The sequence below is a fragment of the Scyliorhinus canicula genome, chromosome 5 (assembly GCF_902713615.1).
Source record: "Scyliorhinus canicula chromosome 5, sScyCan1.1, whole genome shotgun sequence".
Taxonomy (NCBI): domain Eukaryota; kingdom Metazoa; phylum Chordata; class Chondrichthyes; order Carcharhiniformes; family Scyliorhinidae; genus Scyliorhinus; species Scyliorhinus canicula.
Genome location: NC_052150.1, coordinates 58,360,596 through 58,383,270, shown reverse-complemented (window position 1 = coordinate 58,383,270; position 22,675 = coordinate 58,360,596). Strand labels below are relative to the sequence as shown.

Sequence of the window (22,675 nt, the reverse complement as noted above, 5' to 3'; positions counted from 1 at the left end):
CACATAATTGGATCGGACCCCAGCAACATACACATCTCGGACGGCGAGTTCCATGTGCTGGGAGGCTGTCACGGCCTGGAAGTTACATTCTCGTGCTAGAGCTTTAAGGTCGCGCAGATAGTCTTCTAGTGACTCTGCAGGGCACAGGCGGCGGGTTGTAAAGATGTGCCGTGCGTAGACTTCATTCACGAGCCGCACATACAGGCGGTCGAGTATCGCGAGGGCCTCAGTATAAGAGTCAGTTACATCAAGTTGAGTTGAAATATGATGGCTCACCTGTGTAACAGAGGAGGTAGTCGACGCAGCTAGGTAGGCCTTGAAGCACCGAAGCCAATGCAAAAAAATTTATTTTGCTTCTGCGGCCTGTGGATCGAGTTCCAGTCGGTCAGGTTTGAGGGTTGATTCCATAGTAGTTTTTAAGTCGATTAAATTGATGCGACCATCAATTCATTCAGAGACATGAGTTGAAGTAAACTGTGGCATTAATCGGCTTACAACTGAGCCTGGCTGCGACTATACTGAACTGAGGGCGGACTCGCAGGACTTATACTTCCTGCTGGGGGTGGAGCCAAGGGCGGAGCCCTGTACATACTCCTCATCTCCCCTTGTGGGCAGAGCCGTGCAGATGGAGCCCACAGGGACACAGTAATGTACAGTGTGAATTTATAGTGGTTACACATTCATCACATTGCCGACGTCGAAATCTTATTCGGTGATCGGGCGGAGAATCCCTTTTGATGCCGAAAGCGGGGCAATGCCTGTTTTCGGATGCTCGGCCCCCTCCAAAACGGCACCATTGGTGAGTACGCTGCACACCGTTAGGACAGCCTCAGGACATCACCTGAAGGCACTTCCCCGATGCTCTTCCCCTGACAGGTCGGTTTCTCGACGGTGTGGGGCATGTGTGCTCTGAGTTTTCCACAACCTCGTGTGGCAGCTGCGGACGGAGTCCACAGACGCGGGGGGAGGGTGTGGTGGGTGGGAGAGCTGTTCACTGGCCTGTGTGGGGAGGGGTGGGGTGGGGCTGGTGTGGGGTGGCAAGTAGGGTTACACTATCTGGCAGGCCGGGTCCAAGTGCGGCCAGCGGATGTTGTTTGGGACGACCGGTGCAGGCCATGCGCAAGCACGGCTGTTAGACCCGGCTGTTCTCTGGCCTCTTCTGTCACGAATGCTGGGGATTTTACGTGGCTGCTAGCCTCCCACCCGGCCGGGGGGTGGGGGAGGGTGCACCGACTTTTTCATCGTAAAATTAGACACACTCTCCAGGCATAGCCTCAAAATCGGAGAATACAGCCCGATGAGTCAGGCACCTCGGACCACATTGAAATAAATTAAATTAGACTGCACTTTATCTGATGTCCATTTGAACTATAATTTCATGTAATTTTACAATTTTTTGGAAAAAATAAATGGGACTCCTTAATTTCTCGTTGTTGATTTGAGGATACCAGTTTGAAAAGAAAGCAGAGCCCCTTCCCAGCCTCGGCGCAGAGCCAAAGCAGTCCGTGCGCAAGCTCAGTGCAGCGGGATAAATGCGGCAGTGGGCTTGTGGGAAGAGTTGTTGAAGGAAGTGTCTGGCAGCGCATGTGCAGTCGGTGCGGCGTCTGGAAGGTGGGTGGAAGTTGCTGCTTTGGTTTGTCGTTTAGATGAAGGCCTGAAACCATTAAAACAATTGAATCCAGCGGCTGACTTACTGGTAAATCTGCATCGCGCTCATAGCTGTACAAGATTTCGCTGTTAGATTTCCGGTATTTGCTTATCGTTGCAATACTTAATCCTCTGCTGTAAATGTCTGGCGATTGTCTTTAATGGAAACAATATGAGTGGCGACCTGTTATCATGCGTTACCGCCAATTAAGACCAGTTTCAGCCAAAATATCGTGCATCAGTTCGAATATGATCTTGTGATAGTCTTATTTGCTTTTGTTAGAACCTAATACTGTATACGCGTGCTTGGCTTTAGTTCTGCCTACATTTATACAACGCATTTACTTTATTGTTTGAGCACTGAATGTGACTTGGCACAGATGCAGACCTATTTCACCCATCTGGTACACCAATGTCCTTTAGGGAAGGAAATCTGCTGTCCTTACCTGGTCTGGTGTCTATGTGACTCCCGACCCACAGCATTGTGGTTGATGTAACTGCCCTCTGAAATGACCCAGCAAGGTCAATTCAAGGGCCATTTGGGATGGGCAACAAATGCTGGCCTTGCCGGTGATCAGATTTAATGTGGTAGACACAGTGAAACTATTTCCTCTAATGAAACTTAATCTTTACATTAGAGCCTGGTCATTTGATGGTGAAATCAGAAAACGTTCGTGGAAATCTACAACTCTTTCCCCAAAACGTTGTTGTTCTTGGGTCAATTGGAACTTTCAAGATCAAAGCTGGTATATTTCTTTGCCTTGGGTAAGTGTATCATGAGATGAGTCAAAGGTGGGTAAATGAGAATGAGGTGCAGATCAACCATGCATGGCAGAGCATGCTTCAGGTGCTGACTGGCCTATTCCTTTGATGTTCCTTCTTCCCATGAGAATGCAGACAATTTCTTATTTTGGGATTGACCCTTTAATCCTACTGACCTCATCTTATAAAGAAGCTTTTTATATGGCACCTTTTCAAAGACTTGGACCATAAGACAGCGTTTTTCAAACTTTATTTCCTGGGACCCACTTTTACCAACCATCGGGACCCACGCTAGCCCAGATTCACGGCCCACGCCGAGCAACCATTGCCACCCATGCCGGCTGACCTTCGCGATACACCATATTGCGTATCTTTAATGCGACAGATGAGCCTGCTTGGTCCTCACAATCTCAGTTGCTTTTCATTCAATGTTACAATTCCCTTGAACTTCAGCTAATGATTTAAGTTCTCACTGCATCCTTTGAAAAAAAACAGGTTTGTCCTTGAACTCGCCATTCTTGCTTTGAAGTTTTGAGGGTTTTAAACTTTCATTTGCCAGTACCTCCCTGCATATAAGTGGCTAGCATAATTTAAATGGTTAAGGTAACTGCGGTACAGTATTCTGCTGGGGTTAAAACCTGGTGGACTTGGTCCCAGAGGTCCCGTGAATCAGCGTGATAGACCGAGATGGTGGTTCTCAGATAGTCCACGAAAGCAGCAGGAGATTTCTTCCTGTCTGGGATTGCAGCCAGAATAGCCATCATCTCACTGGGTCTCCATGGAAAATAAATATCTATAGTGGGTTGGGCTGCGGCTGTCGCAGCATCAGGATTCGGTATCTTCCTAACTGGCAACTGTCTCAGAGTCTCACTAGGGGGCGCTTTAGCGGATTCCTCTGTCTCCTCAGAGACTTCAATTTCCCTTCCACTAGGGGGAGCTCCGGCTCCTCAAGACTATCCCCCCCCCCCCCCCCCCCCCCCCCCCCCCCTGCTGCCGTGCTGCAAGGTAATTGTTGCCGGATAGGATCAGACCCCTCTCTTTTTGTCCGAGATCTGGTCCGAGAACTAACGGGGTTTGTGGAACCGAGCTCCTCTTCTCTAACCGCAACCCAAGGGACTGGAGAGGTTGGTATGACGTGAATCTGGGAAGGAGGAACTGGATATAATTTATGATATCCTGGGGGCTCTGGAATTACTGCAGGCAATGCTACTGGTGCAGTGGGGACTCTACCCAACATGGTCCAATTCTCTAAGTCATCGTCTACCTCTGTCAATGCAAGGCCAGCCATTGAACTACGTAGCCCATTTTTCTTACTCGGGTCTGCCCCAGTAGGCATCTCCCTCTCTTTACTCGCGTGTTTTTGGAATGCACACTCCTTTTTCAAGACCTCTATAGAGTTTTCTGAGTCCCGCCTTCACTAATTGGAATCCCCATTTTAAGGGCATTGTCTTGCCAACTTGACAACATGATCTTATCCCTCTCCTCTTAACAATATTGTCTCCATAATCCAATCAACTCTCTTGCTCGGGGGCTTTGATGTTTCTTCCAAATTTCACCCTGAATTTGTTTAATGAAGTCCAGATCTTTAGTGTCCCCTAGTGGCCATCCGTCACCCAATTTCTTTCTTAAAGTTGCTGATAGTTTTCTAAAATCTCTCGCTTTATTTATCCGGATAAATATCACATAATATTTGCAAAGAACTGTTTGGATCACTCGTATTATCCAAGCAATTCCCCATTATCTCGAACTAGTCCTCTAGACTGCGTTGTTCGCCACTACAGTCCAAGGATACAATTTTAACTTAACCAACTATAATTTCCAAAACCCACGTGGTACTGAACCGTTGCCAACGTCACATCAATCCCACAACCAAACTTCAACTGAACTGTCACAATTAAGACATCCCATCAGTTAAATCAACCCTCAGTCGTACCGACATCGACTGATTTTTTTCACTTTTCTAATCCCCAGACTGACCTTTGATTTTGTCGAGACGATCTTTCCGTACCAACCGCGATTGACCAGACCAATCAGTCCATGAGAAAGGGGAAAATCAATGTGGTAATTTTCAGCTACTCACATTGTGGGCCCATTTCCACTTTCCTTGTCCAAAATCAGCCTAATTCTGAGTTTGCAGCTGGCCGGTGATCGTCTGGAGAAACCCGGGTTTCCAGCACCAAATGTTAATAGTTAAATTCTTCACCCGGTAGTCTGGCTCAATAAAATGAGATGGATTTGTAGGTATAGTATCATTTAATAATAACCAATTTGCAAGGCTGGCTTACTCGTAGGACCTCAGAACACACACACAGCCGTCTTGGGGCAGCAGGGTAGCATGGTGGTTAGCATAAATGCTTCACAGCTCCAGGGTCCCAGGTTCGATTCCCGGCTGGGTCACCGTCTGTGTGGAGTCTGCACGTCCTCCCCCTGTGTGCGTGGGTTTCCTCCGGGTGCTCCGGTTTCCTCCCACAGTCCAAAGATGTGCGGGTTAGGTGGATTGGACATGCTAAATTGCCCGTAGTGTCCTAATAAAAGTAAGGTTAGGGGGGATTGTTGGGTTACGGGTATAGGGTGGATGCGTGGGTTTGAGTAGGGTGATCATGGCTCGGCACAACATTGAGGGCCGAAGGGCCTGTTCTGTGCTGTACTGTTCTATGTTCTATGTCCTGGGAGCCCAGAGCAAGAGAGACCAAGGACAAAAGGGTCTCTGCAGATATATTCAAAATCACATTAAGATTCACATATAAGCTTCCCATTGGTCATTCTATACACCTCCTGACCTGGCCATATATCCTGATTGGCTCACTTTGCATTTCTCAATCCTGGGCCCCTTGTTACCCAGCATCCTTTTCACCATTTTCTCCACGAGGCTACCCTCCCCCTTTCTCGCCAGGCTTTGCTAAATTCCTTTGTCCTTTGTCTGTGAGCTCACTACCATTGGACCGGCCCTATTATCTATACTATTTTAACTAATAATCTTATTTTTTATCACATTCATTTGTTCAATTCCTCACATCCACTCAATCACAGAATGCAGAAAACGTCCCGACCCGTACTTCACGTCGTGGCAGTGCAAGCGGATGTTGTGCCAACTGTCAGCAGCTTGACTGTGGAGCTGGAGGTCACTGTTGATTGGTAGTGGGGGATGAGCTGAGCAGCGTGCTGAAAATAGAACGATACAACGCCGTACAGGCCCTTCGGCCCACGATGTTGCACCGATATGGGAAGTCAAAAACTAAAGGCCATCTAACCTACACTATGCCATTATCATCCATATGCTTATCCAATAAACTTTTAAATGCCCTCAATGTTGGCGAGTTCACTACTGTTGCAGGTAGGGCATTCCACGGCCTCACCACTCTTTGCGTAAAAAACCTACCTCTGACGTCTGTCCTATATCTATTACCCCTCAATTTAAGGCTATGTCCCCTCGTGCTAGCCACCTCCGTCCGCGGGAGAAGGTTCTCACTGTCCACCCTATCTAACCCTCTGATCATTTTGTATGCCTCTATTAAGTCACCTCTTAACCTTCTCTCTAACGAGAACAACCTCGAGTCCATCAGCCTTTCCTCATAAGATTTTCCCTCCATACCAGGCAACATCCTGGTAAATCTCCTCTGCACCCGTTCCAAAGCTTCCACGTCCTTCCTATAATGAGGCGACCAGAACTGTTAGCAATACTCCAAATGCGGCCGTACCAGAGTTTTGTACAGCTGCAACATGACCTCATGGCTCCGGAACTCAATCCCTCTACCAATAAAGGCCAACACACCATAGGCCTTCTTCACAACCCTATCAACCTGGGTGGCAACTTTCAGGGATCTATGTACATGGACACCGAGATCCCTCTGCTCATCCACACTGCCAAGAATTTTACCATTAGCCAAATATTCCGCATTCCTATTTTTCTTTCCAAAGTGAATCACCTCACACTTCTCTACATTAAACTCCATTTGCCACCTCTCAGCCGAGCTCTGCACCTTATCTATGTCCCTCTGTAACCTGCAACATCCTTCCACACTGTCTACAACTCCACCGACTTTAGTGTCGTCTGCAAATTTACTCACCCAACCTTCTGTGCCCTCCTCTAGGTCATTTATAAAAATGACAAACAGCAACGGCCCCAGAACAGATCCTTGTGGTACGCCACTCGTAACTGAACTCCATTCTGAACATTTGCCATCAACAACCTGTCTTCTTTCAACTAGCCAATTTCTGATCCACATCTCTAAATCACCCTCAATCCCCAGCCTCCGTATTTTCTGCAATAGCCAACCGTGGGGAACCTTATCAAACACTTTACTGAAATCCATATACACCACATCAACTGCTCTACCCTCGTCTACCTGTTCAGTCACCTTCTCAAAGAACTCGATAAGGTTTGTGAGGCATGACCTACCCTTCACAAAACAATGCTGACTATCCCTAATCATATTATTCCTATCTAGATGATTATAAATCGTATCTCTTATAATCCTCTCCAAGACTTTACCCACAACAGACGTGAGGCTCACCGGCCTATAGTTACCGGGGTTATCTCTACTCCCCTTCTTGAACAAAGGGACCACATTTGCTATCCTCCAGTCCTCTGGCACTATTCCTGTAGCCAATGATGACATAAAAACCAAAGCCAAAGGCTCAGCAATCTCTTCCCTGGCTTCCCAGAGAATCCTAGGATAAATCCCATCAGGCCCCGGGGACTTATCTATTTTCACCTTCTCCAGAATTGCCAACACTTCTTCCCTACGCACCTCAATGCCATCTATTCTAATAGCCTGGGTCTCAGCATTCTCCTCCACAATATTATCTTTTTCCTGAGTGAATACTGACGAAAAGTATTCATTTAGTATCTCGCTTCTCTCCTCAGCCTCCACACACAACTTCCCACCACTGTCCTTGACTGGCCCTACTCTTACCCTAGTCATTCTTTTATTCCTGACATACCTATAGAAAGCTTTTGGGTTTTCCTTGATCCTACCTGCCAAAGACTTCTCATGTCCCCTCCTTGCTCGTCTTAGCTCTCTCTTTAGATCCTTCCTCGCTTCCTTGTAACTATCAAGCGCCCCAACTGAAACTTCACGCCTCATCTTCACATAGGCTTCCTTCTTCCTCTTAACAAGAGATTCCACTTCTTTGGTAAACCACGGTTCACTCGCTCTACCCCTTCCTCCCTGCCTGACTGGTACGTACTTATCAAGAACACGCAATAGCTGTTCCTGAACAAGCTCCACATATCTAGTGTGCCCAACCCTTGCAGCCTACTTCTCCAACCTACACATCCTAAGTCATGTCTAATGGCATCATAATTGCCCTTCCCCCAGCTATAACTCTTGCCCTGCGGGGTATACTTATCCCTTTCCATCACTAACGTAAAGATCACCGAATTGTGGTCACTATTTCCAAAGTGCTCACCTACCTCCAGATCTAACACCTGGCCTGGTTCATTACCCAAAACCAAATCCAATGTGGCCTCGCCTCTTGTTGGCCTGTCAACATATTGTGTCAGGAAACCCTCCTGCACTGAGGATGAGCGCCAGAGTGGAGCTCCAAGCTGGGTCCACCACCGTTGGCATTGCGCGCCCGCCTGGCCGCCCAACATCCTCTGTCTCTCTTTCCTCTTCCCCCCCGTGACACGGTGGCCAGCACACAGCCCAGCCTCGTGCTGCCCTGCCCCCTCAAATGCCGTACCAATCGGGGACTGCCCATGGTTGCCGTTCTTAAAAGCCAGTCACGGCTGTTAGGCACTTCCTGTGATTGGGAACACGTGACCGATCGCTCTGCGGCCCTCCTGACACCAGCCCTCGACCCACCCAGGGATCGTGACCCTGGGTTTGAAGAGATCTAGGAACAGAAGCCGGCCATTTGACCCATCATGTCTGCTCCACTTCAATGAGATCATGGCTGATTTGGTATGATAATTGTTCGAGGTGAAAATATTCACACGAAGGCCTGAGTATAAGTTTTAAAAAAAAAAGTTTATTATGTCAGAATTCTGGGAGAGAAGGCCTGAGACTCTGCAGCCTGTGACATCATCTTTTCTCACTTGAGCTAAGGCTCGAACGGGTTAATATACAGATTCAAGGGGTGGATTCTTATTTACATACAATCAATCAACTATATTCGCGTTACATGCAGTCAATCAATTTTCTTAGCATCCCGGTTTCACATTTATGGTTAAAGTGGGTGTTGTCTTACCCACCCCTAACTTCATACAGAAGTCATTCAGAACTAACACCAGGATGTGTCCTTGAGCTTTATCAAGGATACATTGCATGTCTTGTTCTGTGAAGCTGTTATCAGCGGCTGTTGGGATACTCCCTATACATACCCACGATTGGTTTTCATGAGACAGTTTACAGGGCATGTGGCTTGTTCACCCATTTTGTGTCTTTAATATCACAAAATAGCTAACAGCCATTTTGTGTCTTTTCTGATATTAACAAGCATTGTGTATACACTATCTATTTTGACAAATTGCCTCTTCTAAACAGGCATCTAAGCTAATGAGTACCTTTTTGTCTCATCAGAACTATTCAAAAGTAATATAGGAGCACAAATGTAGTTACATGGCCACCTATAATTTATATCATAGTCCAGTATCAGAAAATGCCCTCCAACAATAATCCTCAACTCCGCTTTCCTGCCTTATCCCCAAAACCCTGGATACCCTCACTGATTAAAAATCTGTCTATCTCAGTCATGAACATACTCAACGACCCAGCCTCTAATTGCTCTGTGGCAAAGAAATTCACCGATGTGCTGCCCCCTGAGAGAAGAAATTCTCCTAATCTCTGTCTTAAATGGCGACCCTTTACTCTGAGATTATGCCCTCTGGTCCCAGACTCTCCTACAAGAGGAAACATTCTTTCAGCATCTACCGTGTCATTTGCCTTCCCATGCTAGCATTTTGTAATTTATGCAAGTGGACCCTCAAAAACCTCTGTGCTGCAGTTTTCTGCGGTCTTTCTCCATTTAAATAATATTCGGCTCCTTTATTTTTCCTACCAAAGTGCATAACCTCAATTTTCCAACATTATAATCCATCTGCCAAGTTTTTGCCCATTCACCTAATCTGTCTATATCACTCTGTAGACTCTTTGTCATCCTCACCACTTGCCTTCCTACCTACTTTTAGAACTTGGAAATAGTGCATTCACTTCCCTCGTCCAAGTCATTAATATATATTTTAAATAAATGTGGCCCCAGCACTGATCCCTGTGGCATTCCCCTAATTACAGGTTGGAAATGCCCCTCTTTTATCCCAAATTTCTGTCTTCTACCATTTAACCAACCCTCTTTTCTATTATACTACCCTAACACCATGGGCTCTTATTTTATTAAGTAGCCTTTTGTGTGGTACCATATTGAATGCTTTTTGGAAATCCAAGTGTATTACATCTACTGGTGCATTTATCCTGCTCGTCACCACCTCAAAGAATTCTAAGAAATTTATCAAATATGATTTTCCCTTCATGAAGCCATGCTGATGATGCTTGATTATCTTATGTATTTCTGAAAGCTCTGCTATTACATCCTTTATAATCTTGGACGATTACTACCAATGCATCCACTACCTCTGTAGCTACTTCCTTTAATGTCCTGGGATGCAACCCATCTGGTTCGGGGACATACCAGCTTTTGAGCCCCACTAATTTCCCAAGTACTTTTTCCTTAGTGATTGCTATTGTATTTATTCCCCATCGCCATGTGCCCCATGAATATTTTAATATTTTTGGAATGTTATTAGTGTCTTCCACCATGAAAACTATTGCAAAGTGTTTATTTAACTCTGCTGCCATTTCCTAGTTCCCCATTATTATTTTGTCAGTCTCATTCTCCAAGGGGCCTATGTTCACTTTAGCCTCTCCCTTCCTTTTTATATATTTAAAGAAGCTCTTGCTGTCCATTTTTATATTACTTGTTAGTTTACCCGTATAGTTTATCTTCTCTTTTTGGTAATCTTTTATTGGTTTTTTAAAACTTTCCCAATCCTCTCTCTGACTTACCACTGATCTTTGTCATATATGATTCTTCTTCCTTGATTAACCATTGTTGATTTATCGGCTTCCTTGGAACCATTCCTCATTGGGATACGTCTTTGTTGTGAGTCATGAACTATTTTCAGAAATGTCTATTCCTGATCAACCGTCTCTCCTATGCTCCTTTCCCAGGCCACTCCAGCCAACTCCCTCCTCACTCCTTTATAGTTATTCTTATTTAAATGTAGCACAGTTGTTTTTGACCCAAGTTTCTCACTCTTAAATTGAATACTAAATTCTACCATGTTATGGTCACTGCTTCCTTTTACTCTGAGATTGTTTATTAAACCTGCCTCATTACACATTACCAAATCCCAAATAGTCTGATCCCTGGTTGGTTGCACAACATATTGTTCCAGGAAACTGTCCCAAATACATTCTATGAATTCTCCCTCATGGCTACCTCTGTCAATTTTATTTTCCTAATAAAGATTAAAGTCACCATAATAAAGTATTTTTTACACGCCTTTATTATCTCCTGATTTATTCTCCGTCCTACCGTACTGCTACTGTTAGGGGGCCACCGGTGTCTTCCTCCCCTAGTTATCACTTACCTCCACCCACATGGATTCTACATCTTCCGATCCAAGATCATTTCTTGCTATTGTACTTATTTCATCTCGTACAAACAAAATTACCCTACCACCCTTTCCCTCCTGTCTGTTCTTACAAAAACTCAAGTATCCCTGAACATTTAATTAAGTTTTGATCTTGTAACCATGTCTCTGTAATGGCTATAAAATCATGATATTAACCTTAATTTGTGCCGTTAATTCATTTATTTTGTGCTGAATGCTACAGGCATTTAAAGAGAGAGCCTTTATTTCTGCCTTCTTCTCTCCTCCCCCCCCCACCCCCCCACCATATGGATTGCTTTTTTAAATGTTCGTACAGTCTCTCACAGCCTCTCTCACTCTGATAGATAGAGAAATACAGCACAGAACAGGCCCTTCGGCCCACGATGTTGTGCTGAACTTTTGTCCTAGGTTAATCATAGAATTTTGGACACTAAGGGCAACTTATCATGACCAATCCACCCAACCTGCACATCTTTGGACTGTGGGAGGAACGGGAGTACCCGGAGGAAACCCACGCACACACTGGGAGGATGTGCAGACTCCACACAGACAGTGACCCAAGTCGAAATCGAACTTGGGACCCTGGAGGTGTGAAGCAATTGTGCTATCCACCGTACTGCCCTTAAGAAGAAATTAATCTACACTGCATCATTCTACCGTAATCCATGTACCTATCCAATAGCCGCTTGAAGGTCCCTAACGGTTCCGACTCAACTACTTCCACAGGCAGTGCATTCCATGCCCCCACTACTCTCTGGGTAAAGAACCTACCTCTGACATCCCCTCTATATCTTCCACCATTTATCTTAAATTTATGTCCCCTTGTAATGGTGTGTTCCACCCGGGGAAAAAGTCTCTGACTGTCTACTCTATCTATTCCCCTGATCATCTTATAAACCTCTATCAAGTCGCCCCTCATCCTTCTCCATTCTAATGAGAAAAGGCCTAGCACCCTCAACCTTTCCTCGTATGACTTACTCTCCATTCCAGGCAACATCCTGGTAAATCTCATTTGCACCTTTTCCAAAGCTTCTACATCCTTCCTAAAATGAGGCGACCAGAACTGCACACACTACTCCAAATGTGGCCTGGTCAAGGTTTTGTATAGCTGCATCATCACCTCATGGCTCTTAAATTCAATCCCTCTGCTAATGAACGCTAGCACACCATAGGCCTTCTTCACAGCTCTATCCACTTGAGTGGCAGCTTTCAAAGATCTATGAACATAGACCCCAAGATCTCTCTGCTCCTCCACATTGCCAAGAACCCTACCTTTAACCCTGTATTCCGCATTCATATTTGTCCTTCCAAAATGGACAACCTCACACTTGTCAGGGTTAAACTCCATCTGCCACTTCTCAGCCCAGCTCTACATCCTATCTATGTCTCTTTGAAGCCGACAACAGCCCTCCTCACTATCCACAACTCCACCAATCTTCGTATCATCTGCAAATTTACTGACCCACCCTTCAACTCCCTCATCCAAGTCGTTAATGAAAATCACAAACAGCAGAGGACCCAGAACTGATCCCTGCGGTACGCCACTGGTAACTGGGCTCCAGGCTGAATATTTGCCATCCAACACCACTCTCTGTCTTCTATCGGTTATCCAACTGGCCAAATTTCCCACTATCCCATGCCTCCTTACTTTCTGCACAAGCCTACAATGGGGAACCTTATCAAATGCCTTACTAAAATCCATGTACACTACATCCACTGCTTTACCTTCATCCACATGCTTGGTCACCTCCTCAAAGAAGTCAATAAGACTTGTAAGGCAAGACCAACCCATCACAAATCCGTGCTGACTATCCCTAATCAAGCAGTGTCTTTCCAGATGCTCAGAAATCCTATCCCTCAGTACCCTTTCCATTACTTTGCCTACCACCGAAGTAAGACTAACTGGCCTGTAATTCCCAGGGTTATCCCTATTACCTTTTTTGAACAGGGGCACGACATTCACCACTCTCCAATCCTCTGGTACCACCCTTGTTGACAGCGAGGACAAAAAGATCATTGCCAATGGCTCTGCAATTTCATTTCTTGCTTCCCATAGAATCCTTGGATATATCCCGTCAGGCCCGGGGGACTTGTCTATCCCCAAGTTTTTTAAACGCCCAGCACATCTTCCTTCCTAACAAGTATCCCCTCGAGCTTATCAGTCTGTTTCACACTGTCCTCTTCAACAATATGGCCCCTCTCGTTTGTAAATACTGAAGAAAAATACTTGTTCAAGACCTCTCCTATCTCTTCAGACTCGATACACAATCTCCCGCTACTGTCCTTGATCGGACCTACCCTCGCTCTAGTCATTCTCATATTTCTCACATATGTGTAAAAGGCCTTGGGGGTTTTCCTTGATCCTACCCGTCAAAGATTTTTCATGCCCTCTCTTAGCTCTCCTAATCCCTTTCTTTAGTTCCCTCCTGGCTATCTTGTATCCCTCCAGCGCCCTGTCTGAACCTTGTTTCTTCAGCCTTACATAAGTCTCCTTCTTCCTCTCAACAAGACATTCAACCTCTCTTGTCAACCATGGTTCCCTCACTCGACCATCTCTTCCCTGCCTGACAGGGACATACATATCAAAGACATGCAGTACCTGTTCCTTGAACAAGTTCCGCATTTCACTTGTGTCCTTCCCGACAGCCTATGTTCCCAACTTCTGCACTTCAATTCTTGTCTGACAGCATTGTATTTGCCCTTCCCCCAATTGTAAACCTTGCTCTGTTGCACGCACCTATCCCTCTCCATAACTAAAGTGAAAGTCACAGAATTGTGGTCACTACCTCCAAAATGCTCCCCCACTAACAAATCTATCACCTGCCCTGGTTCATTACCAAGTACCAAATCCAATATGGCCTCCCCTCTGGTCGGACAATCTACATACTGTGTTAGAAAAGCTTCCTGGACACCATCCAAACTATTTGATCTAAAGAGTTTCCACTCAATGTTTGGGAAGTTGAAGTCACCCATGACTACTACCCTGTGACTTCTGCACCTTTCCAAAATCTGTTTCCCAATCTGTTCCTCCACATCTCTGCTGCTATTGGGGGGCCTATAGAAAACTCCCAACAAGGTGACTGCTCCTTTCCTATTTCTGATTTCAACCCATATTACCTCAGTAGGCAGATCCCTCTCGAACTGCCTTTCTGCAGCTGTAATACTATCTCTAATCAACAATGCCACCCCCCACCTCTTTTACCATCCTCCCTAATCTTGTTGAAACATCTATAACCAGGGACCTCCAACAACCATTTCTGCCCCTCTTCTATCCAAGTTTCCGTGATGGCCACCACATCGTAGTCCCAAGTACCGATCCATGCCTTAAATTCACCCACCTTATTCCTGATGCTTCTTCATTAAAGTATGCACACTTCAACCCATCTCCTTGCCTGCAAGTACTCTCCTTTGTCAGTGTTACCTTCCCCACTGCATCACTACGTGCTTTGACGTCCTGAATATCGGCTTCCTTAGTTGCTGGACTACAAATCCGGTTCCCATTCCCCAGCCAAATTAGTTTAAACCTTCCCGAAGAGTACTAGAAAACCTCCCTCCCAGGATATTGGTGCCCCTCTGGTTCAGATGCAACCCGTCCTGCTTGTACAGGTCCCACCTTCCCCAGAATGCGCTCCAATTATCCAAATACCTGAAGCCCTCCCTCCTACACCATTCCTGCAGCCACGTGTTCAACTGCACTCTCTCCCTATTCCTAGCCTCGCTATCACGTGGCACCGGCAACAAACCAGAGATGAAAACTCTGTCTGTCCTGGCCTTTAACTTCCAGCCTAACTCCCTAAACTTGTTTATTACCTCCACACCCTTTTACCTACCTACGTCGTTGGTACCAATGTGCACCACGACTTCTGGCTGCTCACTCCCTCCTCACCTCACTCACCAAACTCTCACTGTGGCACTCAAATGCAACAAGCTCAGCACTCAGTGCAAACAAAGTCTGCACTGTAACTAGCTCCGATTTATACTGTGAATCTAGCCTCTGAAAACTGACCTAATCCAATTAACTAATTAACAAGCTCCAGCTGCAAGTAAGTACAAGTAGAACCTTGTTTAAAGCTGATTCAAAATTCACCTTCTTATAGACCAAACAGCAACTTTTAAGTTAATTAACTTAATAAAAGAAATACTAGACTTTAAATAAAAATGAACCCTTATACTCCTCAGTCACCAAACTCTCACTGTAGCACTCAAATGTAACAAGCTCAGCACTCCAGTGCAAACTAAATCTGCACTATAACTAGCTCCCGATTTATACTGTCAAATCTGGGTATCATTACCTAAATAGCTGCTTTGTAATGCTGCCATATGCTTTTGCTTTGCAAGTCTACCTATCCCCTCTCGAGAACCTTCCCCCCTCTATTTAGTTTGAAGCCTTCTCTACTTCACTAATTATATGGTTTGCAAGAAAACTGGTCCCAGCATAGTTCATATGTCAGCCATCCCAATGGTACAGCCCCCACTTTCCCCAGTACTGATCTCAGTACCCCAAGAACTGAAATCCATTTCTCCCACATCAGTCTTTGAGCCACGTATTCATCTATCTAATTTTCTGTACCCTATGCCAATTTCCCTGTGGTTCAGATAATTTAGAGATTATAACCTTGGAGGTTCTATTGCTTAATTTAGTGTTCAGCTCCTCAAACTCTCTATGCAGAACCTCTGTCCTCATTCTATCTATGTTGTTGGTACTTACATGGACCACAACAACGAGATTATCCCACTCCACGGGGATGCCATCTGATGGTTAGGTTTAGGACTGTTGCCTCACGGTGCCGAGGACCCTGGTTTGATCCTGGCCCCGGGTTACTGTCCATGTGGAGTTTGCATATTCTCCGCGTGTCTGTGTGGGTCTAACCCCCCACAACCCAAAGATGTGCAAAGTAGGCGGATTGGCCACTCTAAATTTCCCTTTAATTTTAAAATTTAAAAAAAATTAAAGAAGGGTGTAACTTTGCAAATTCTAGTCTTTTTGCATCACCCCGAAATTCTAAGGAGGTTTGAAAGATTCTGACCAGTGTCTCTGCAATTTCCGTCTTTATTTCCCTCCGTATTCTTGGATAAATCAGATTCGGTCCTCGTGACTTTATCAACTTTTATGTACAGCCAGCATCACGACCATGTAAAAGGCGTTTCTTTAAAGTGATCCATGATCTAAGAATTTGTGTGTGTAAGTAGCCTCCTTTTGATATTGTTATTCAATTAAAAAATGACCCAGCAGTCGACTTTTATCCTTAAACAGTATAAAGGTTAGCTTATGAAGCTACTGCTGGATGTTACTTAAGTAATAGTGGTAAAATTAACTAAAATACAGATATGATGAAAAGTAGATAAAGGAAAAAAGATACTTAAAATATGATTTAAAATCGGTCACTGTGAGATATCGTTTGGGCTCATTGCTTGAATTCCTTCTTTCCAAAGTGAACAGGAGGTTCAGTTTAGCAACTGTGATGGTTTGTGAAGTTGAAGAGTAAAAATTTTACTTTGTGGGTGGATTCGATAGGTAGAGATGGAGAGAATAAAGACTCCTTTTCTTGCTGGAGACTACAAGAACTAACACTTGAAGATTACCTTTGGTTTCTTCTCAGCAGCCCAGAGATGATTTTTCAGGAGTTACTCTGTGATCTTCTTCATTCAAAAGGTGGTAAAGATTTGGAACTCTCCCACAAAGAGCTGTTGAAGCTAATACAGTTATTAATTTTAAATCTGAGACAGATAGATTTTTGTTAAGCAAAGATATTGAGGGATATCAATCAAAGAGTTGGGTGCACTTCCCGCAGATGTAGTCAGAAGGGACACGAGAGGTGACCCTTTCCTCCCACATTCTGCAGGAGGAACATTCAACTGCCCTAGCCTCCATTCCCACTGAACTAACTTCCCAACTAATGAAAAATAAAAAACTTGTTAGTTTAGCAATCCAACGGACAGAGCTTTTTTTTTGGTTAGAGGAGGAGGATGGATGGGAGACAGTACGTAAGTAGTGTTTCGGGTAAAGCTGTCACTCGAGAACAGCCCCTTCACAAACCAGCTTCAACCTACGCTGACCGCACTGCACGTATGCAAATCTCCCCGGAACAGCCAATCAGAAGCTCTGCTCTGCTGCCCTCTGCTGGATGCTCACCTTCCGTCGAACTCCTCGGGTCACTGATGCAGGTGCACCTTCAACTTACGCTGACCGCACTGCACGTATGCAAATCTCCCCGGAACAGCCAATCAGAAGCTCTGCTCTGCTGCCCTCTGCTGGATGCTCACCTTCCGTCGAACTCCTCGGGTCACTGATGCAGGTGCACCTTCAACTTACGCTGACCGCACTGCACGTATGGGTGCACTACATCTGCGGGAAGTGCACCCAACTCCAGCTCCTCGAGAGCCGCATTAGGGACCTGGAGCTGGAGCTGGATGAACTTCGGATCATTCGGGAGGCGGAGGAGGTTATTGAGAGGAGTTATAGGGAGGTAGTCACACCTCAGGTAAAAGAAGAAAGTAGATGGGTTACCGTCAGGGGAGGCAGACGGAACCGGCAGGCAGTGCAGGGATCCCCTGTGGTCGTTCCCCTCTATAACAAGTATACCGTTTTGGATACTGTTGCGGGGGACGACTTACCAGGGGTAAGCAATAGGGCGCAGGTCTCTGGCACAGAGTCTGTCCCTGTTGCTCAGAAGGGAAGGGAGAAGAGGAACAGAGCACTTGTCATTGGGGACTCCATAGTTAGAGGAACAGACAGGAGGTTCTGTGGGAACGAAAGAGACTCACGGTTGGTGTGTTGCCTCCCAGGTGCCAGGGTTCGTGATGTCTCTGATCGTGTTTTTGGGATCCTTAAGGGGGAGGGGGAGCAGTCCCAAGTCGTGGTCCACATAGGTACCAACGACATAGGTAGGAAGAGAGATGGGGATTTGAGACAGAAATTCAGGGAGCTAGGGTGGAAGCTGAGAGCTAGAACAAACAGAGTTGTTATCTCTGGGTTGTTACCCGTGCCACGTGCTAGCGAAGTAAGAAATAAGGAGAGAGAGGAGTTGAACACGTGGCTACAGGGATGGTGCAGGAGGGAGGGTTTTGGTTTCCTGGATAATTGGGGCTCATTCTGGGGTAGGTGGGACCTCTACAAACAGGATGGTCTTCACCTGAACCAGAGGGGTACCAATATCCTGGGAGGGAGATTTGCTAGTGCTCTTCGGGGGGGTTTAAACTAATTCAGCAGGGGGATGGGAACCTAAATTGTAGACCCAGTGTACAGGATGTTGAGAGTAGTGAGGTCAGGGATAGGGTTAAAAGTTCGAAAGAGGGCACCGGCAAGCAGGACGCTGGTTTGAAGTGTGTCTACTTCAACGCCAGGAGCATCCGGAATAAGGTGGGTGAGCTTGCAGCATGGGTTGGTACCTGGGATCTTGATGTTGTGGCGATTTCGGAGACATGGGTAGAGCAGGGACAGGAATGGTTGTTGCAGGTTCCAGGATTTAGATGTTTCTGTAAGAACAGAGAAGATGGTAAAAGAGGGGGGGGTGTGGCATTGTTAATCAAAGAAAGTATTACGGCGGTAGAAAGGACGCTTGAGGACTCGTCTACTGAGGCAGTATGGGCCGAGGTTAGGAACAGTAGAGGAGAGGTCACCCTGTTGGGAGTTGTCTATAGACCTCCGAATAGTCCCAGAGATGTAGAGGAAAGGATTGCAAAGATGATTCTTGACAGGAGCGAGAGGAACAGGGTAGTTGTTATGGGGGACTTTAACTTTCCAAATATTGACTGGAAATACTATAGTTCGAGTACTATAGATGGGTCAGTTTTTGTGCAGTGTGTGCAGGAGGGTTTTCTGACACAGTATGTAGACAGGCCAACAAGGGGCGAGGCCACATTGGATTTGGTACTGGGTAATGAACCCGGCCAGGTGTTAGATTTAGATGTAGGTGAGCACTTTGGGGATAGTGATCACAACTCGGTTATGTTTACTTTAGCAATGGGCAGGGATAGGTATATACCGCAAGGCAAGAATTATAGCTGGGGGAAAGGCAATTATGATGCTATTCGGCAAGATTTAGGAGGTATAGGATGGGGAAGGAAACTGCAGGGGATGGGTACAATCGAAATGTGGAGCTTTTTCAAGGAACAGCTACTGCGTGTCCTTGATAAGTATGTACCTGTCAGGCAGGGAGGAAGTTGTCGAGCAAGGGAGCCGTGGTTTACTAAGGAAGTTGAAGCACTTGTCAAGAGGAAGAAGAAGGCTTATGTTAGGATGAGACATGAAGGCTCAGTTAGGGCACTTGAGAGTTACAAGTTAGCCAGGAAGGACCTAAAGGGAGAGTTAAGAAGAGCGAGGAGAGGACACGAAAAGTCGTTGGCGGATAGGATCAAGGAAAACCCTAAGGCTTTCTATAGGTATATCAGGAACAAAAGAATGACTCGAGTAAGATTAGGGCCAATCAAGGATAGTAGTGGAAAGTTGTGTGTGGAATCAGAGGAGATAGGGGAAGCATTAAATGGATATTTTTCGTCAGTGTTTACACTGGAGAAAGACAATGTTGTCGAGGAGAACACTCAGGTTCAGTCGACGAGGCTAGATAGAATTGAGGTTCAAAAGGAGGAGGTGTTAGCAATTTTAGAAAATGTCAAATTAGACAAGTCCCCTGGGCCAGATGGGATTTATCCTAGGATTCTCTGGGAAGCCAGGGAGGAGATTGCTGAGCCTTTGTCCTTGATCTTTATGTCGTCTTTGTTGACAGGAATAGTGCCGGAAGACTGGAGGATAGCAAATGTTGTCCCCTTGTTCAAGAAGGGGAGTAGAGACAACCCTGGTAATTATAGACCTGTGAGCCTTACTTCGGTTGTGGGTAAAATGTTGGAAAAGGTTATAAGAGATAGGGTTTATAATCATCTTGAAAAGAACAAGTTGATTAGCGATACTCAACATGGTTTTGTGAAGGGTAGGTCATGTCTCACAAACCTTATTGAGTTTTTTGAGAAGGTGACCAAACAGGTGGATCAGGGTAAAGCTGTTGATGTGGTGTATATGGATTTCAGTAATGCGTTTGATAAGGTTCCCCACGGTAGGCTATTGCAGAAAATAAGGAAGTATGGAATTGAAGGTGATTTAGCGGTTTGGATCAGTAATTGGCTAGCTGAAAGAAGACAGAGGGTGGTGGTTGATGGCAAATGTTCATCCTGGAGTTCAGTTACTAGTGGTGTACCGCAAGGATCTGTTTTGGGGCCACTGCTGTTTGTCATTTTTATAAATGACCTGGAAGAGGGTGTAGAAGGATGGGTTAGTAAATTTGCAGATGACACGAAGGTCGGTGGAGTTGTGGATAGTGCTGAAGGATGTTATAGGATACAGAGGGACATAGATAAGCTGCAGAGCTGGGCTGAGAGGTGGCAGATGGAGTTTAATGCGGAAAAGTGTGAGGTGGTTCACTTTGGAAGGAGTAACAGGAATGCAGAGTACTGGGCTAATGGCAAGATTCTTGGTAGTGTAGATGAACAGAGAGATCTCGGCATCCAGGTACATAAATCCCTGAAAGTTGCCACCCAGGTTAATAGGGCTGTTAAGAAGGCATATGGTGTGCTAGCCTTTATAAGCAGGGGGATTGAGTTTCGGAACCACAAGGTCATGCTGCAGCTGTACATAACTCTGGTGCGGCCACACCTGGAGTACTGCGTGCAGTTCTGGTCACCACATTATAGGAAGGATGTGGAAGCTTTGGAAAGGGTTCAGGGGAGATTTACTAGGATGTTGCCTGGCATGGAGGGAAGGTCTTACGAGGAAAGGCTCAGGGAATTGAGGTTGTTTTCGTTAGAGAGGAGAAGGCTGAGAGGTGACTTAATAGAGACATATAAGATAGTCAGAGGGTTAGATAGGGTGGACAGTGAGAGTCTTTTTCCTCGGATGGTCATGACCAACACGAGGGGACATAGCTTTAAATTGAGGGGTGAGAGATATAGGACAGATGTCAGAGGCAGTTTCTTTACTCAGAGAGTAGTAGGGGTGTGGAACGCCCTGCCTGCAATAGTAGTAGACTCGCCAACTTTAAGGGTTTTTAAGTGGTCACTGGATAGACATATGGATGAAAATGGAATAGTGTAGGTCAGATAGGCTTCAGATGGTTTCACAGGTCGGCGCAACATCGAGGGCCGAAGGGCCCGTACTGCGCTGTAGTGTTCTATGTTCTAAAGGCAGGTATCTGGAGTCAGGCCATAGGTCAGCCATGGTCTCACTAAAGCGGGGGGGGGGGACAGGCTTGAAGGGCTGAATGACATTCTCCTGTTCCTATATTCCTAACCTTGACAGCTCATGCGAGGTTAAAGTACAGGTACAAGTTCCACCCTTGTGCAGTTATGCCTATATTTGTTGTTGTAGCTTCCAACCACTGTAATAATGGGACAATAAAAATGTTTATAGGTGAGAGGCATTTGCAAGCTTGCTTTTCTGTTGGTGTATAACCTGAGTCAGCTTTGGTGAATGAACTATATTTTCAAGCAGCTGTCTATTGTAACTGTCAATGCATTGTAGTCTTGCTTCCAACCCAAGTTGACTGACATTTTCTGCTGTTTGACATATGGTGCTCAAAGCCACAGTACATTCTGTTTTAAAACAATGTGCAGCAGAGCAGAGTTACTGATTGGCTGTTCCAGGGAGATTTGCATACGTGCAGTGCGGTCAGCCTAATTTGAAGGTGGTTTGTGGAGGGGCTGTTGTCAAGTGACGGTTAAACCCGAAACACTTTCTCAGTGTTTCCCTCCCTACCCCCTCCTCTAACAAAAAAAACAACCACGGTCGTTGGGAAGCGGGAGCAGGGGCCTGTCGTGAAGGGAATATCAGGTAAGAAGCTTGCGCAGGTCAAAGAGACACAGCCGGAGTGAGGCGCATCCAGAGTGGGAATTGCAACTTGATAATTTGGTGCAGTGAGGTAATTCGGTGCAGAGTGAGAGAAGGTGCTTTTTCGGAGGTGCTTTTTAACCCTGGTAAGTGACTGGTAAGTAGTTTTTCTTTCATTGTCTAATTTATTTTGAAATCGTAGTTGTATAAGTTTACCTAAGGTTTAAGACATGGCAGGAGATCCCAGACCCGTGTCATGCTCCTCGTGTGCGATGTGGGAGCTCAGGGACACGTCCACTGTCCCTGGCTCTTTCATGTGCAAGAAGTGTGTTCAGTTGCAGCTCCTGTTAGACCGCTTGACGGCTCTGGAGCTACGGATGGACTCACTTTGGAGCATCCGTGATGCTGAGGAGGTCGTGGATAGCACGTTTAGCGAGTTGGTCATACCGCAGGTGAAAGTTAATGAGGGAGATAGAAAATGGGTCACCAAAAGAAAGAGCAAGAGTAGGAAGGCAGTGCAGGTGTCCCCTGCGGTCATCTCCCTGCAAAACAGATATACCACTTTGGATACTGTTGAGGGAGATGGCTCACCAGGGGAAGGCAGCAGCAGCCAGGTTCATGGCACCGTGGCTGGCTCTGCTGCGCAGCAGGGCAGAAAGAAAAATGGCAGGGCTATAGTGATAGGGGACTCGATCGTAAGGGGAATAGACAGGCGGTTCTGTGGATGCAATCGAGACTCCAGGATGGTATGTTGCCTCCCTGGTGCAAGGGTCAAGGATGTCTCGGAGCGGCTGCAGGGCATTCTGGGGGGGGGGGGGGGGGGGGGGGGGGGG

At 45.9% G+C, this 22,675-nt stretch overlaps 1 protein-coding gene across 4 annotated transcripts in view; it reads left to right on the top strand.

Annotated features, from left to right (window-relative positions):
* Positions 1–610: 610 nt before the first annotated feature.
* The window catches only part of znf622 (zinc finger protein 622), a 118,324-nt gene continuing 96,259 nt past the window's right edge, over positions 611–22,675 (top strand). The window contains exons 1-2 of one of the 4 annotated variants that reach the window (XM_038797132.1): positions 611–799; positions 2,286–2,412. The gene's annotated coding sequence lies outside the window, so the exon portion shown is untranslated. Of the gene's footprint in view, positions 800–1,535; positions 1,697–2,285; positions 2,413–22,675 lie in introns of those variants that run through there. The other 3 variants (XM_038797130.1, XM_038797129.1, XM_038797133.1) reach the window with 3 other exon arrangements.